Here is a 17,925-nt window from a genome sequence, read left to right as displayed (position 1 = left end):
AATTCATTCGCACCGGTGCTATGCAAATCAGTTGGTAATTAGAAATCGCGGTTACGTTGTGATTACAAGGTGTAATGCTATCGAGATTGCGAAGGCTCCGCAAACGATCGAATAACTCGGAAGGCTTTGTCTGAATATTTCCGCTAGTAGTTTGAAACGGATCAGCAAGACTTTAATGTCTTGAGTTCCTTTGTAATGTGGGGATATAGGAATTAAGTGTCTAGAATGGCCTGCGGATTTGTTTCTTCCGCGATTCCAGAAATTTCTGAAAGAACTGTGTCGGTTTTAATTCACAGAGTGACAAAGTCGTCCTATTTTCAGTAATAATTGCATGAGAGGTCACAAGATAATACAGTTCAGTATGCTGCAATGAACGAATGCTGCAGCGAACAATATTTTTCATTAAATCAATGTGCTACAATGAGCGAATATGCTACAACGAACGCGCGGAAACAGAATAAAAATAAAACTCATGACTTCTCTCCTTTTTCTCTTGTTTATTATATTTTACAAATTTATACATATATTCAATGTATAATATTCAAACGTAAGAGATTACATTTATAAATTTACATAGTACGTATGAACATATAATACAATACATATAATATATAGTATATATAATGAATCTAATATATGTATATAATGTGTATATACGTACGTATATATATATACATGTGTATATATATATATATATATATATATATATATATATATATATATATATATATATATATATATATTAGATTTACTTTAACAATCGCAGCTATTAGTAGCTAATTTTTCTACTTCTGAAACCTTCCTACTAACAGAGTGAATTTAGGGATTTTACACTTTGGGTGGTTTTGAGCAAATACTTTTAATCATTAGTTGAATTATGATAGTATCGAGTCGAATGGACTTTTATTTTATATAGCTGCTAAACTATGAAGTTTATATTAAATCAGGATATATCTTGTAAAAGATCATTGTCAATAAAAGATACCCAATAATATGTAAACCATCGAGAACATATAAACTAACAAGATGTAGGCAATAATTATTTAAAGTGAGGCAACTGCAAAACAAGAAAGACCGGAATTTTCGTAACAGCGAGATTCGTATGCATTTGGATGAAACTTAACGTGAAAGTGAAGTTTATTTCATTGCGTTTTCTAATGCTACGATCACTTAATCAAGACTCAATGAAGCTGTATCGACAATAAATAAATAAATAAAGATATCGACAATAAATTTTGGCCGAAGATGCCCGAGAAAATACAGTGCCTACAAAATTGTTCGTACACCTTTTAAAACGCAATAACTACTTTAAAATTGAACTAAATGACTCGAATGTTTTTAGATGATAGAAGGACTAGTCTACTAAACGATGATTGAAATGATATGCTTTTAAAATTTTGTTATTTCTTGGAATGACAAAAAAATAAAAATCTCTCATTTCTTAATTTATAATAACTGCTATGACTAAATAAATTTAGTCATCGTCTAGTAGACTAGTCCCTCTATCTAAAAAATAATTCAAGTCATTTGGTTCAGTTTTAAAATAATTATTGCGTTTTAAAACGTGTACGAACGCTTTTGTGGACCATTGTATCCACCGTGCACCACGGTCCAAGAAGAAGAAGAAACCGTGTGAATTTCCATCTTGAGAAATACGCCGTAGAATGGGAACAAAGAAAAGCACTGAAAATCGGCAACGAGTTTAAATATTTGAGAGGTGATCTTATGGGTTCTCGCGGCGAACTATCCCCACAGGTAAGAGTCGTCCTGGGAATGCCATTGGCGCGTAGAGGCGATGCCCGTATTCGTTGACCCAGCCGGTAACCAGCTCGAGCCGTTGCATAAGTAGCCTATATAAATTGCCAGTCAAGCGGCGTGTATCCCGAACAATAAAGGAACCGAGAGGAAGGCCCCGGCGCGACGAAGACAGAGGAATCGGAATCACGCTCGTACGGACACGCACGTGCATATGCGGTCGCAGGGATGGGACCGTTCGGTCGCCGCGGTGCCCGCTGCTGCGGGGGAGGAGTAGCTCGGACTGACGCCGTTGAAATCACTTCGTTACACCTATGCGAAACGCGGAATGGAAATACGACCGTGACGATCCGCGTGTCTGTGGCCGAGCGAGTGGCCGCGGCGTGTGTGCGCGGGTGGCGTCCGTTCGGCCGTGTGCTCTCGCCGTACACCCTTTCTCGTAACGGTGTTTACGAGGAGCAGTTTCGCCGGACGATCTTCCGAGACCCGCACCCAAAGCAATCTGAAGTTAGACACTTTGTGGGTGTTATCGGGGAACACACGACCTGGTCATTGCACTCCACGCTGGCCGCGTACGTGGACAGGTCCGGTGTCCCGCGTTACGGCGAGGAAAGAATCGAAGACGTCGATGATGGAGGCCGCCCCGTGTTAAATCTCGCCCAGATAAATCACGAACGGCGGAGGACCGTCCGCAGGGACGCTGGCAATGATCAGCGGTAAATTCTGGAGACTGTCCAACGGTCCCCGCGCTGTCGCGCTGTACTCGCCGATGGATTTTTTATCGAGTTCGAGCAAAGGTGGGCGAACAGATGCCGAGAATCGGCTAACAGTTCAGTGAACACGAAACTTGTGAACAACTGTTTTGTGAAGTGGGATAATCTCAGTGTGGAGATCTGCGGTGACCTGTGCTGTAATCTAATCTATTTGTAATCCTATCTGTAATCTAATGTATTTTCGTTCTATTTCAAGCAATTTTCATCTCTCTCTCTCTCTCTCTCTCTCTCTCTCTCTCTCTCTCGTGATTATTTTGCAGTAGATCGTGCGTGCAAAATGTTATCGAGAAGTTACAATGTTTTAGACGCAAGATAGATTGCTGCTTTTTAAGAACGAGTCGACTGCCTTAGAAATATCTACTGTCGGTTTACGAAGTACAGTAAATTCTCTCCAATTGTTCCTCAGCTTGTAAATAAACATGGACGATTTCGAAAGAGGAGATTATTCGAGTCTCGCGGCTCGTTTTTATAGTCGTCGGTTATCGACAATTATAAAAACGAGGCATAAGGCTCGAATAATTCCTCTTCCCAAAATGCCCATTTTCATTCACTAGCTGAAAGGCACTTGGGGGGAATTTAGTGTATAACGCTGTATTACAACAGAAAAAAAGTACTTCAATTTATGTAATATTCTGTGATTTGGGTGGTTTTCTGACTTTTGAATAACAAGCATTGTCACAATACGGCATCAGTGTCCTGCCTTTCATGTTTAAATTGACTTCACTTGTTTCACTAATGAAACATTAAGTTTCACCTAAGGTTCACTGTATAAACATTAGTGAACCTTTAGGTCCACAAAAGTGTTCGTACACCTTTTAAAATGCAATAATTTTTCAAAACTGAAACGCACATTTTCTGTTTTAAAGTTGTTGGAACTGCAGTGAATTCTCGACTATCCATGCTAAACGGAGAGACTTGAATGTTCGGAGAGTGGCAAATTTGATTTTTACTGATTTTTGTTGCAGATGATTTTGCACAATGTTGCTTCGGATTGAGCTAATTATATGTGCAACGTGTTTGGACAATAAAAAGTCGTGACATCGAAGCACCGGATAATCGTCGTTCTACTTTATCAAGATTCTTTCACAGAAAATAGCGAAGAAACGATGAAAAGTATATAAATACATTCAGTCTTGTCATCATTACGAAGCAATCCATGCCAGTTATTTATAGTGCTGATAAATGATCGGTAGGTTTAGTGTTGCTCGAAGTTCTATTTTCTATTCATACTGTGTCTGCAAAAGGATAAGTCGATGGTCTATATCCGCGATTGACAAATTTGAATATATAGTCAAATAATAATAAAATATTTGCTCTTTCAACGGGATAAACCCTTCGTTATACAATACAAGAATACAATAACAATCAAGCAGCCTGCAAACAGAATAAAATTAGAAACGTTATAACAAATGATATGGACATGATATGACATAATAAAGTAAAGTAACAGAAATTCAGGTATCTGAATGAACATCCCCGCACGTGATGTTAATTTTTGCTGGTAATAAAGCGAACTCCAAGAAAGTCCAGAGAATCACAAAAGCGATTAGCAGTCGTATCATAAAATGATACAAGTGGAATTCGACCTCTTCTCAGCTGAATTTGTATTCCGACAATAAAAATATGCTCCCGAAATTTGGAGATCCGCGGAGAGCTGTCGGCGCTGCGCCACCGTTTCCGAAATAGTCTGGCACGAAACGAAATTCTCGGAGCCGGCTATCTCTCATCGCGGTGTCAGAAAAATGCGAGCGCACTTTTGCCGGCCGCGATTAAACAGAAGCCCGCGGCTTGTCTAATTGCACGACTCACACCGTAATAGTATGCAGGCTGGGTTGCTAATGCTAGGTGTTAGAAGGCTCCTGCGGAGCGAGGTATTCATTAATTATACAACATGATGACGACGATGAAAGCTCGCTAATAACTAGATCAGGCGGGCCGATACTTCAAGATAATCTATAGTTCCCAGACTCGGCGACTTTTTCGATTTCCTGATAATATCGGTGGCCGGTTGCGTGTTCATTTGAATCGAACAGCCGCCGCCGCCGCCACCGTGGATCCTAATATATCGATCGTGCGAAACTTGCGAAACGAGTCCGGACTTCGCTGTTCGTTACCTCTAACAGCTGAATTAATAATTCACCGTTGTATACCGATCGTGATCTTAATCCGTCGTGTCCGAATCACCGAGATAACGAATCGCGTAATAGAGCCGATCGGCCGCAGATATTTATCGGCGCGGAACTTTATCGCGCGCACTTGATCTTGGATTCACGGTGCACGCGTAACGCACACCTCGTTGCCTTTCTGTCAGCGATCGCCTACGTTTATTCGATTCATTTGTCCGCGGGAAACGAGCCTCGGAGATTCAATAGCATTATCACTGAACGCTCGCGCGGTGTACTCTGACGATAGAAATTTATCGCGCAGCGTGCGAGATATTAAGACGTGTGAATGTTCCTTTATTGTTCTCTGAACATTATAATCATTGTGTCAGCTATTCTTCCGGTACTTTACACCGGAGTTGGGTAAATTTTAGTCGATATATTGCCGAATAAATATACAATCGAATAAAAATTTATCTGGATTTAAGTTTATACGAATACGATTTTATTCGAATAAAGAATTATTCGAATAAATAGATAGAATAATTTATGATGAATAATAAATAATCACTATGCGAATACTTAGTACTAAGTACTTATTCGAGACAATTCGAATAAGGGTAAAATTGGGTAAAGTTGGGTAAAATTTTATTCGATATATATTGCCGAATAAATATACAATCGAATAAAAATTTATCTGGATTTAAGTTTATACGAATACGATTTTATTCGAATAAATAGATAGAATAATTTATGATGAATAATAAATAATCACTATGCGAATACTTAGTACTAAGTACTTATTCGAAACAATTCGAATAATGGGCAATCCTGCTTCACACTGAAATCAATGTACCATCTGGTATTGTAATGCCAGCATGGTTTATTCTGTGGCATTTGTTCTCCGGAGTCTATTATCTGCAATGAACGGTTCTCAATTTTTCAATCAATTTCAAAGATGTTAAGTACCGAACAATGCTTTTGAAGCATTTGATGGAATTCAACCATTCGGACGTATATCATTAGGCAACTTCGTGACTATTCTCTCTCAGGCGTAATTTTTACTGCCTAATAGAATAAGCTTGACAGTAATTGGTATCCTGCATTGTTCGCAAATGAATGACTCACGATTCTAATCACGTGAGTGTGCGAATTCTACGTAGCCTTCCTGCATCTGTTCATTGGAGCTCCGGACGTATTGCACCTTCAAATTGATTAAACGCATTCGGAAGTTTGCACGCACAGTTTAGTAATTTCGTGTTACGGTTGCTGTTTACAAGTAGTATTTCAGCGGGTTACTAAATGCGTTGGAAACGTTTCTCCTCGAATTTTTACGTCGGAACAAATCGGATCGAAAAATCACTTGAAAAAAAAATCAATTGAAACAATCAATTGTACCGTTTAACTATCTGGGAAGTTCTAAATATCTGCGGTTTTTCCTAGATTATTTCTTCTGGTTCGCAGGGAAACTTGACTATTTTTGTGAAGGATAAACATTGCAAGTTTAAGGAGTGCACAACACCGTGGATTATCCATAAACAATTCGTCTAACCGTCAAAGTATTATGCTTATGCGTTATATTAGAACTACAGAATTCACAGAAGAATTATTTTTCACATCTTTTAAAATTGTTACAATTTCACTCATTATTTCATGATTTGTGGTGTTTTCACCCTTGTTCCCGTTGAATCTATAGAAATTATAGCTACGTTATATTAGAGCTATAGATTTCTCCGAAGAATTATTATAAATTATTATATATACATATATTGTATTCTTTATATATTATTATATTATTATATTATATTATATTATATTATTATCATATTATTCGTCAAAGAGTGTTATGCAATTGAGTAAGAAAACATTATCGAACATCTCAGATTTCATTGATTTCTCCTTTCCACCTGAATGTTACAAACTCGTTAATTATTCTGCGTCATCGCTTTTGGTATCTCGCATTATAACATTAAGATTACTATTGTTCGAATGGCCCGCACCCGTAAATTTAATGAAACTAAATTAAATCCGATTTCCTCTGGAATCCCCCTGCAGTTCACGGGAAAGCTTCGAAACTTTCCTGTGGAACTTATCGGGCAACATTGTTCGGAAACAGTTTCAGAAATTCGTCGAGGTAGCGTGCAAACGGACAGCGGAATATTGTTGACCGTCGAGGGTGGTCTGTACAGGTAATGTTGTTCTAGTCGGTTTCTTCCGGTTCGGGGGGGGTAAGGCTGGCAGGATTATACGTTATTTTGGCGCCTGCCTTAGCCAGACGCATATTTCACTTGTCCCACTTTCTTGTCACGAAACCGAAGCTGCGGGGCAGCCGGTTTACCTGCGAAAGGAGCACTCCTGTGGTTTTTGCACGTGGCACGGTATGCGCCGGGCAAGCGACTTGTCTCAGTAAACGTCGCCGCGTTTAACGGTACACGCCAGATTGGAACCGTCGCGTCCGCGGTGCCCTGGTCATTACGTTTGCTCCCGACGACGACGACGACGACGAGGACGACGAGGACGACGACGACGACGACGACGACGACGACGACGACAGAGGAGACTGCGAGGGTACTGTATGTACACACGTGCATACGCGCGGACACGAGCACACAGACACGGCCGGGAGAAGCTGCGAAACCGATAAACGAGTTCACGGCGATCGGTTTGTTGACCGAGAGCGGGGGAGCGAGGGATTATCGGGCTTGTACCCGGAGAAATGCAAATCAGTAGGTTCTTAACCCACCGGCACGGCGGAATGGCGTAATATGCTCTCGGGCCAGGGGCGAGGCTAAATAAGAATCGCCGCGCGCGGGAAAACCAGACAAACTGGACAAACTGGATTGTATGGGTATCGCCTCAAGAAATATTGTCGACCGAACGTGTCACCGGTGCCATATACAACTAATTAGAATCGAGGCGATATACCGCAGGAGAGGTCAGGCTCCCTCAGTAGTGTCACGTGGCACTGACCCGACGATCAATGTCCAGCCTCTAATTTCCTCCCGTTACCTCCTATCTATACCGTTCTATCGTATCTATACGTTGTCACACTCCTACGCCAGGCCTCCTACACCCCGCCGTTCGCCTCCCTACCCTGTCCTCTCGCTCCTTGTGTTGTCATCGCCTATGACCCGGCCTGAATGTACACAACTGGGCCAATAGCAATTACGAGTAGCTCTATGGGTCTCTTCGGGAACAATGCCCTGCTGGTTTTATACGACTACCGGCGTCGTGCTCGATTATTTCGTTCTTTCTTTTTTTCTGTCACTAAGATTTCCACCGCGCCGGCCCCTCGGTATTCCGACGCCTGAGAAAACCACATTGTCGTTTCTATCTTTATTTCATATTCGCGGTTTTTAGACATTTTATCATACGTCGCAATCTTAACACTTTACAGGCCGCGCGGTTTTGTGAGAAACCTTCGTGGCGAGTCACGTTTTATCCTGGGTTAAAATGCTATTTTACAAATGAACAAAATTATAATTAAATTACAGGTTGCAAATCAGCAATCAATTGTCAGGTAAACTTCGGAAATATTGAAATTTTAGGTTTATTATTATATTATCAAGGTAAATTGTGCGATTTTGCACTCGTTTATGGTTAAATTGATGCTAATGACCGATACTGGTACCGAACGGCGCGTGATCAGTGTATTCAGGAAAGATTGCTACGCAAGGAGTGGGGTGGCGACGCATGTGAACGGAGTTCCGCACAGCGATGCGGCGCGTCTATCGGGAGAGCATTGTAATTCTGAACTACGATGGCGTCGCGACGCAAAGCAGAGCTGCAGATACAATATAATATAATAGTTGCCACCCTGTAGACGCGCCACGCCGCTGTGCGGGACTCTCGCGCATGCGTCACTTGCCCCCACGCCTAGCGTAGCGATTTTTCCTGAATACACTGCGCATGATACACATGTTGTACCAGCGGCCGTTAACGTCGGTTTGTACCATGGCACTAAGTGTTAAATATCTCATGAAAGTCAAGCATGTGGTTTAATCACGATTGGAAAGTTAAGTTGCGTGAGACGTCGATCACATTTCCAACGTTCTTGCAGCTTCTCGCTGACGAACGAAGAAATTGCCATAGAAATTATTAGTTTAACTCTTATACATTCTACGAATTTTACTAACATTTTTTCTGCAGATTTCCACTTTCTTAAATAATTGCTAATTGCTTCGCGTCTACAATTATTGCTTCGAGAATAATTATAGATTAAAAGTAACTTTTGCATTCTTAGTGACATTTAAACAAAAACTAAACGAAACATCATATTTGTTGTATCTGTATTAGAAACAATTAAAAATTGAGAGATATACAAACATAGATTTCTTTTCCGTTTTTATTTAAATATCACTGTAGGTGGCATCCTTTAACTGAGACATCCTGTATATTTAAAGAAAAATTATCAAAACATGATATTTCTGAATTTCTATTTTCTATCATTTCTAATACAGGAAAATACAATCATGACATTTTGTTAAGGTTATTTTTTGTAATAACAGTAAGAATGTAAAAGTCACTTCGAGTCTATAATTATGCACCTCACTGTAGAATGGTGTTCAGCGTCGCAGACATTTTAGATCGAACTGCATAAGCTGGCCGAAATTTTACTATCATCCAACGAAATTCTACATTAACGACACTGCGGCGAGGAGAATAGGAAAAGCGTGGTCGTTTCTATGGGGAAGATAAATTTCCGTTGCTGTTGTTACCATGACACGGTGTCGTTTTAATAATTTCCGTAGCAACTACGAGGTCATTAACACGAGCAGGGTTCTCTGCCGCAGGGTCGATTATGTGACGTGAAACGGATGAACGATGAACGTATCCGAAGAATGAAAAACATCGATTTTCTTCGCGAATGTCTTAAAATTTATAATTAATGACCGTTATTCATGCGAAATATTCGGTGCACGTCAACCGGGGCACATCTGCCTCGCGATAATCAGAATGTTCTAGAACGAACGTTACCGTGAAATATTAATATAAGTTCAAAGTACATCCTCTCGTGTTTCTAGTTGCAACATGATCTGCGCTCCGAGCATTTATAATCAAATTTTAAGTAACGGTGATCCGTCGAGTAAGGCTTCTTAATGCTGGCATCACGACCGCCGGTTGAACGGCACATGATTAGGTTCACCGCAAGTATATCGAGGATATTGAATTAAAGTCACTTGGGCGATCAACCACGTTTCCAAATTGCGCCCGATGAACCTTTGACACCTAAATAATTATCTTTTGTAGCCCGTTACTCGAGAACCCCGCGAGCGACGCAACCAACGACCTGCTTGCACGACGAGCTTGTTGTCACTATACCAGGCGACACAGCCTAACTGCCTACGTGAGCCGTTTAAATTGGTTAACTGTGCCGATCTGCTTCGAAACGTCGAAGATTCTGCACAAATATGTTGATGTACTTTCCATACAATTTCAAGCTACATTTCGATGGCCGCAGTGGTCTGATTTGCGAATGATTTCAATGGAAACGACAATTTTCTACGTCGAAATCTGAATCGTGCCTCCTGATTTCACTAACAATGTGATAAATAGACTGCAGATTTTATGCATTTGTGGAAAAATTGGGTATTATTTTTAACTTATTATGGTCATTAAGAAAAGACTAACAAAGTTGCTACCTCGTTTCTATTCTTTGCAATTGGTGCAGATAATTTTCGTTTTGCACGGAAGTCCGTAGTCGAGTAACGAGTGAATGAAAAAGCTACGGTGGAATTATTGTACTAGGAAATTGGGTTGGAATAAAAGAAAATCGTTAACAATGTTCATAGCGTCATGAGGCACGACGTGACACTTCTGAAATTATAATATTAACCAGCAAAATATCTCTTAAGCTCCAGCTTGATTTTTTATTGTTCCAGGCTTCAAAAAATATTGAAAAAATTCTGGAATACTTATTGAAATTTCTACTTTAACCAGCAAATGATAATTCAGTTTTTCATTTGCCTCCTTATTTACATTATTGTATAATAAGATCAATAACATTTAATTAACGTTATCACATTAATATTAAATTACATTTCGGTCCTGGTCCGACCACGTCGCTCGCATACATTTGTTTATATTTCCTGCCAATTCTCGTTGAACCGAGTGTAAACGTACGCAGCTACAAGTGCATAAAATTCGCGGCCTATTTGTTCTGATTTAGGACGTTCGTTTGAAACACTTGCTATCGAAAAGATGTATTCGGTATGTCCAACAATAATTCCATCAAGGTGTAACGTTCCCGCGCGATATTAATTGAGCAATTAATGTATCAGCAGCGTTTCATGTTCAACGGCGGAACGTGTACATCACAATGGAATGGGAACAAAAGAATGTTCCATTGATAGAAAGTGGAGGTAGCTTGAACGCAATAATTATCATGATCTCTCGTGGCTCGAGATCCATTACTTTAGGTCACGAATCCTTTACGGGACTGCGGGATCGGGTATTAGAAGCGGGAATAGCGAACGAATGAATCTACCAGCAAGATTTAATGCGGGTCTTATCAAAGAATGTCGAGGTCTAGATGAAACCGATATAACCTTATTCTGACATGCAGGGTAGAGCCGCGGCTGACTTCAAATAACAGTAAATCGGTTCGATTCCGTTTAGACGACATTTCGATTACTATCTCCTGTTGTCCTCCGTTGCTTTGTTATCCCTCGTTTCGTACGTGGGATTATTCTTTCGATGTAATCGCTGGCTCACAGGTCACCGTCCAGAAAACTCCGCTATTTTCGTGCGAGCCAGCTTACATAAGAAGTTAATTGAAATCAATTGAAATCAAAAAATCTTCTTCCATCTATGTCGTTCTTCGTCTACATCTTTATTTTGGAACTATTAGGTCATTGAGTATGAAACATACTTCAGTATATATAAGTACATGTAGATATATATAATTAATATATAATTAATATATAATTAATATATGTATACTCTATACTGTACTTACTATATTCTACTCATACTTTACTCCATAATTTTACTATTAAATCTATGTATTTCATACTTAATGACCGAATGTGAGGAATAGGCAGAATATGAGACAGAGAATTTTACGCATTTGTATTTAAACTATCATTATTCGCGAACTGTAAATAAATTTTAAAGCTTTTTTTTACATGATTATGAAGAGAAAACTAACGTCACTCGGTTCGTTCGTGATAAAAGTTCTTGTGCACGTGTAAAAAATGAAACATAGGCAATTACTAAAATTTATATGATTGAAAATTATGCTTCGTTAACTTAGCGTGCACGTCAAAAGAATTTATAAATGTTACATCATATTCAGATTGGTAAAATTATTAGAGGAAGAAGTAAATGTCTATGCAGTTTAATTAAATTTCATTTCATTTCATTCCATTTCATTTCATTTATTAAATTCACGGTTACAGGCCCTTGGTACAATAGAAATCATAATCTTAATATGTGAGAAACCGCACAATGACGCAAAATAATTAACGAGGTTGTACCATTCATTTGGAAATAAATAAATCTTTAAAATATTAAATTATTGAAAAGTTAAATCATGCAGTTCGTATACCTTGTCATCGATGCAGACAATTTCTATTTAGCAGAAAAATCCGCAGTCAACTTACGTCTTCCTAGAATGATCAAACTTTAAGATGCCACTTTAAGAATGAGTTTCCCAAGATGCTGTTGCTTGAAGCGAATCTGAACGATTGATTTTTATTCAACTTCTAGGACATCAGCACGAGTGAAAGTTTCTTTGGATAACATAAAGGAGTTGCTTTACGAAGCATTCGCGCGCAATTTGAGAAGCGTCGCTAAACGTGTGAGATTTCAGCTGCAAACCGTTTGAACGAAAACGCCGGTGGAATACTTTATATTCCGAGAGGAACGCGACGAGAAGCCGTTCCATGTCTCGCGCGAGCGTTAATGCCTGGCTATTGACGCTAATTACGTCGAATGAGAGAGCTTATGGCCGCGGGAGCGCGCGGGATACGCGGGCGTTCTCTAAAGAGGTCAGTTCGGCCAATCTGCATGAGTAAAATCACAGAATATCATGGCCGCAGAAAAGGTCCGAGAACAAATATTGACTGCCGTTGTCGAGCCAGCTGCGGCGCGAGCGAGCTGAAACGATAGGTAACGGGAACAAGGGGCGCGGGAACGGAGAAAAAGAAAATTAGGGGAGAGTAGGCCAGACAATCAGAGAGAAACGGAGGACAAGGGGAGCAGCTTGAATAACGCGCACAGCTAGCCACCCACGGTTAGGCGTCGAAAACATTTCGAGAGCCGCGCGAAAAGATTCTAACACCCCATTGACTGCGATGCCACTCGCGCACATAACGTAAATCTTACTCGACCGTTAAAAGGAATTTCGAAAAATAAAATGGAAAAATAAAATTCTGGCCCTTTGCACTGGCAGAGTTGCACTGAAGAACTTTTAATCGTTAACTAGAAGCTTCAAATCAAATATAAAACGATATCAAAATTGCGCAAAATTTTATTTGGATGGTGAAAACTGTTATTCATTAAGTATAAGGTTCAAGTAAATAATATAAAATAACGTCAGAATTGGGCAAAATTTTATTCGGATGACAGGAACTTTTATTCGTCAAGTGTAAGATTCAAATGAAATATAAAACGATGTCAGAATTGGGCAAAATTTTATTCGGATGACAGGAACTTTTATTCGTCGAGTGTAAGATTCAAATGAAATATAAAACGATATCAGAATTGGGCAAAATTTTATTTGGACGACAAGGTTATTTTATGAAGACTAACGACACACTTTACACAGATCTGGTGAAAGAAAAATCTTGAAAGTACTACGATCATCGTCGATCTCGTTGTCTCCGTAACGAATCTTTATTATTGCCATAGTAACAAAGTAAGTAGTTATTTGCTATTGCTATTTCTTCATTTCCTGGTTCCGATTTTCGTGTCTTCCGATGGTGGGTATCGAAGCATGAATCACGTCCGTAACCCGTTCCTCGCTAATTTTTCCCGTCCACTTTCGACCCAGGTTCCCTTCCCAGCGCCTAATCTTTTTAGTCACTAATTCGTCTTTTCTGTCAAAGGAGCCGGGTCTCTGTGGTTCTGAACGCGGCGAGGGCGAGGGTTTCTCGTAATTCAAGTCTCGGAGAAACGCTGTTTCAGTCGGGCACTCTATGGCCAGCAACTTATCTAATTCAATCCTCTGCGAGATCTTTTGTTGTCAATTAGACAAATTGATCTTCGGTTTGATCTTTGAAAATCGATACACCGTTGCGAATAGTAAAATGTACCGATATTCAAACAATATGTTTTATAATATTATAATATGATATATATAATATAATATAATATAATATAATATAATATAATATAATATAATATAATATAATATAATATAATATAATATAATATAATATAATATATATAATATATAGTATAATATTATAACAATATATTTTAACAATATTTCTCCGTCTCGTTTTAAAAAAGAAAAAGAATATTAGCTTCCTAATTTGACTAATATGGTTATAAATCAGTGAAGAAGTTACGGTGGAAAGATCGTGCTAGGAAACTGGGTTGAAATGGACGGGAATTATTAACAATATTCATCGCGTCATGAGGGCAGAGCTCTTCCTCCCGTGAACGTGGCGCTTCTTAAAGTATAATATACCGTTAAAGGAGATCGCTATCGGAATCGGTAGACCACCCATGATGGAGTATCACGAAGGGTCGAATAATTTTTTCGTCGTTGCCGGTACTGTGTAGGAAGAAGTTAGGCACACCAAATGAATCGTTGCCAGCATCCGTGGAACTGTTCTCTGCGCTACTTTTTCACCGATCCGTTGACCGCGATCGACGCGATACGATCGCGGCTAAATAAACTTTTACGCTTGCCGTAATAATGCCAATAAAGATTTCCAGAACGAAACCGCTTCGTATCGTTCCCCGGGAACAGTATCCGCGTAATCTGCCGCGATCCCGGAATCCTGTAGAACAAGAAGATTTCTAATGTTTCAAAGACAATGGGAATGCTTCCGTTAGAGATTGAAACCGATCATCATTTCACGGGGATTTAAGAGCAGAGAGCATTCCCGATAGGAGATACCAAAACTTGTTTCCGTTTTATTTAGAACCTGCGCGAGCAATGTTCACCGGCGTTATCAGATATAGGTGACGCGGGAGATTCAATATCTGATAATTGACTGCGACGGTATTTGCTCGATGTTTCAGTTATTCCGCGTTGAAGACTCGGGCGGTCGTCCGTTCGTACTTTCGAAATTAATCACTCGCAGAATTTCTGGGAAGAGATAGCGTGGTCGTAAAAGTCGTCCCGCGTTCCGATTGTAATTGGAAGGTATTTTTATGTGCCTCGCGGATTGTCCGATTTCATGTACAGAAGTGTGCAGGTTCGCACATTTCTAACTGCATCGCGACGCGTCGTTTCTGCATTGCAAGTGGTTTCTAATTTTATAAACGCAGCGCGCTGCAGATTCGTTCTATTAAGAGTCAGCAAATTTTCATCGAGAATTCTTACATGTTAACGTTGGGATTTTAAGTCTATTTTCCTCGAGAATATTGGAAATTAGATGCATCTTTCGATGCAATTTCTCCAGTTCTCTTGTCTAACGACGTTACAAGCTCTTGTTACTGTTTACATGTTTACGTATTGGAATTTTTAAATATCTATGAGCACGACTGGATCTATTTGTTACTTGTGTTTATCTACCGAATTTTATGACGAGTAAAAGCGACGAGTATAATATTTTTTATAGAATAACATTTTTTGTATCGCTTCATTCACTATTCGATTATTTTATATTACTTTGAAGCACGCGTATAAAATATATATTTTTCTATTGTTACTCGTAACAGAGAATGTTTTTGTAATGAAACTTGAATTATTTCGACGGATGCATATTCTGATGTTATCTTTCGTTTGGAATTACATATCTTCGAATGCATTAGCACTGAATGATCACCAAAGCAACGTGTGTTGCTTCATCCAGGTTAAATATAATACATGATCTCGTTTAAGCACTGCATTTGCACGTAATGTATTGTTAAACCATTTTCGTGAATTTCTTGTAAGCCGATATGAATCTGTGACGAGATTCCAAGTGCTAAATAAAAAAGGAATATTAAGATAAAATACAGAGTAAAAGCGGACTTGGGAAAAATAAATTTTTCAAATAGTAAATTGACTATTAAATATTTTTATCTTTTTATATAATACGTAACTAAATGTGCAGGGGGTGTTCGAAAAATCGTGGTATAATCGTCAAGGGGCTGATTCTACATGCAAAAATAATTTGAGAAAGAGGAATAACATTTTTTTATTTAAGGCTCCGTTTTCGAGAAAACTGAGTTGAAAGATGCGTCAAATTCGCGTGGCTTTGTGATATGACGAGGAGTAGAATTTGTATAGCATGAGCAGATGCAGCAGTTGATTCCTATTCAACAGTATTACTTTCTCAACCTAATTTTTCTCAAAAAACGGAGCCTTAAATAAAAAAATATAATTCTTCTTTTTCAACTTATTTTTCCATGTAGAATCACCCTCTTGTCGTTTGTACCACGATTTTCCGAACACCCTGTATTTGAAATGCTATTTCCATATGTAACTATTATTTGATGAAAAGTTTATTTACCAAATTCTGTATTGTGTGAGAAGATAAAGATATTTGTAGTCTATTTACTATTTCAAAAATCTATTTTCTCCAGCTCTGAGTAAGAGTAACTATTATTTGATGAAAAGTTTATTTACCAAATTCTGTATTGTGTGAGAAGATAAAGATATTTGTAGTCTATTTACTATTTCAAAAATCTATTTTCTCCAGCTCTGAGTAAGAGTAACTATTATTTGATGAAAAGTTGATTTACCAAATTCTGTATTGTGTGAGAAGATAAAGATATCTGTAGTCTATTTACTATTTCAAAAATCTATTTTCTCCAGCCCTGAGTAAGAGTGTGATAGACAGGGGCGCGGATAATGTGGTAGGACGAGCTGGTGGGGGTTGATCTGTAACCTTGGCCGTCCAGTTGATTTTGCTAGGACTATGGTCTCGGAATTCCAAAGACGTGGAAGTGTGCCGGTGTTCGCCAGGACAATGGGAACGTAAGATAAACAAGCCGGCCGTCATCGTTCAGCGGCGATTTAGCAGCGGCGCGGCGCGGCGCAGCGTCGCCGTTTCTTTCGCGTTGCACGGAACGGTTAAGTAACGCTGAATTATCCATCGTGTAGAGCGAAGATAGACACGAGAGTTAACCTCTACTCTTGAGCTTGAGACCGCATCAGCACGTTAATGCCAGCGAGAAGGAAAAGGAGAAAGAAAGCGGGGAAGAAACAGAGAGATAGTGAGAGTTCCTCGCGTTCGCGTTATCTCCGGGAGTGCGCATACATTTGCTCGGTGAAGCAGTTCCGTTTTCTTTGCTTCTCTGTCCCTCTCTCTTTCGTTCTCTCCGTCTCTCTTGCTCCCTCTCTCTCTCTCTCTCTCTTTCTCCGTCTCTCTTGCTCTCTCTCTTTCTCTCTCTTGCGCGCGCGCCATTCCCGACCGGTAGACGAACCTAACTGTTCCGAATCGTCGCGATAATTTCGAATCTCACATTCAAGGCGGCGCTCTTGCGCATAGCAGTTCTAAACTACCGCTGGCCCCATCCGCCCTCTGCCACCCCCACAACCCCAACGACCTCTGGTCCCCCACTATCCCCGGTGCCCACCAACTAAATCAATAGATAATTCTACATTATTGTACCTAGATATAACGCGAGCGGGCACGTAGCGGCTGCTTAGGAAGTTCGAGTAACCGAAAAGCACGAAATAGCTGCCGCCCCCGTAGCAATGTATCACTCGCGCGGTAATACGGGAAACTAAATCTCCCCGGGTGAAATTTAAGGAGAGATTAAGGAGCGTATTCAGAACGCGTTGCCGGGAACGTGAACACTTTTCCCGCGCGCGCGAATTTTACTCGCCCGGCGGACCACGATAATTTCCCTTGCTTACGCTTCTCCTTCCTCGAGAATTCCCGCGAACACCGTGGAGAGAGTTCGTGGCAGGATTTCCTATAAGCGTCACACGTAAACGGCTGCGGACGTATGCGTCCGCCGCCTGCGTTTAGACGCGACGTCCGCGCGCGGACGATATTTTCCGTTCGCGTCAGACGCGGCGAGCAAACAGACACATGCTTCGCAATCATTTGCGTGCGATGCATTTATTATACAGTACGCGAGGTGTCCAGAAAGGACGAAACTTGTACTATGAATTACTGAGGTCGCATAGATGAAAAATGTTCGTGGAAACTTGTGTTCGGAAATGCTTCATTGAAAAGAAA

The 17,925-nt window shown here is 39.9% G+C and overlaps 1 protein-coding gene and 1 long non-coding RNA gene across 2 annotated transcripts in view; one reads left to right on the top strand and one right to left on the bottom strand.

The window, feature by feature from the left end:
* neo (ZP and PAN domain-containing protein neyo) overlaps positions 1-17,925 on the bottom strand; it is a 371,329-nt gene that overhangs the window by 318,654 nt on the left and 34,750 nt on the right. The gene's annotated exons all lie outside the window — the stretch shown is intronic.
* Positions 890-5,106, top strand: LOC117219242 (uncharacterized). The gene is made up of 2 exons (XR_004489979.2): positions 890-2,552; positions 3,494-5,106. It is a non-coding gene; the product is annotated as an uncharacterized LOC117219242 (long non-coding RNA).

Source organism: Megalopta genalis, chromosome 2, assembly GCF_051020955.1.
Source record: "Megalopta genalis isolate 19385.01 chromosome 2, iyMegGena1_principal, whole genome shotgun sequence".
In the NCBI taxonomy this organism is placed as follows: Eukaryota; Metazoa; Arthropoda; class Insecta; order Hymenoptera; family Halictidae; genus Megalopta; species Megalopta genalis.
This window is presented reverse-complemented; position numbering and strand designations above follow the sequence as displayed.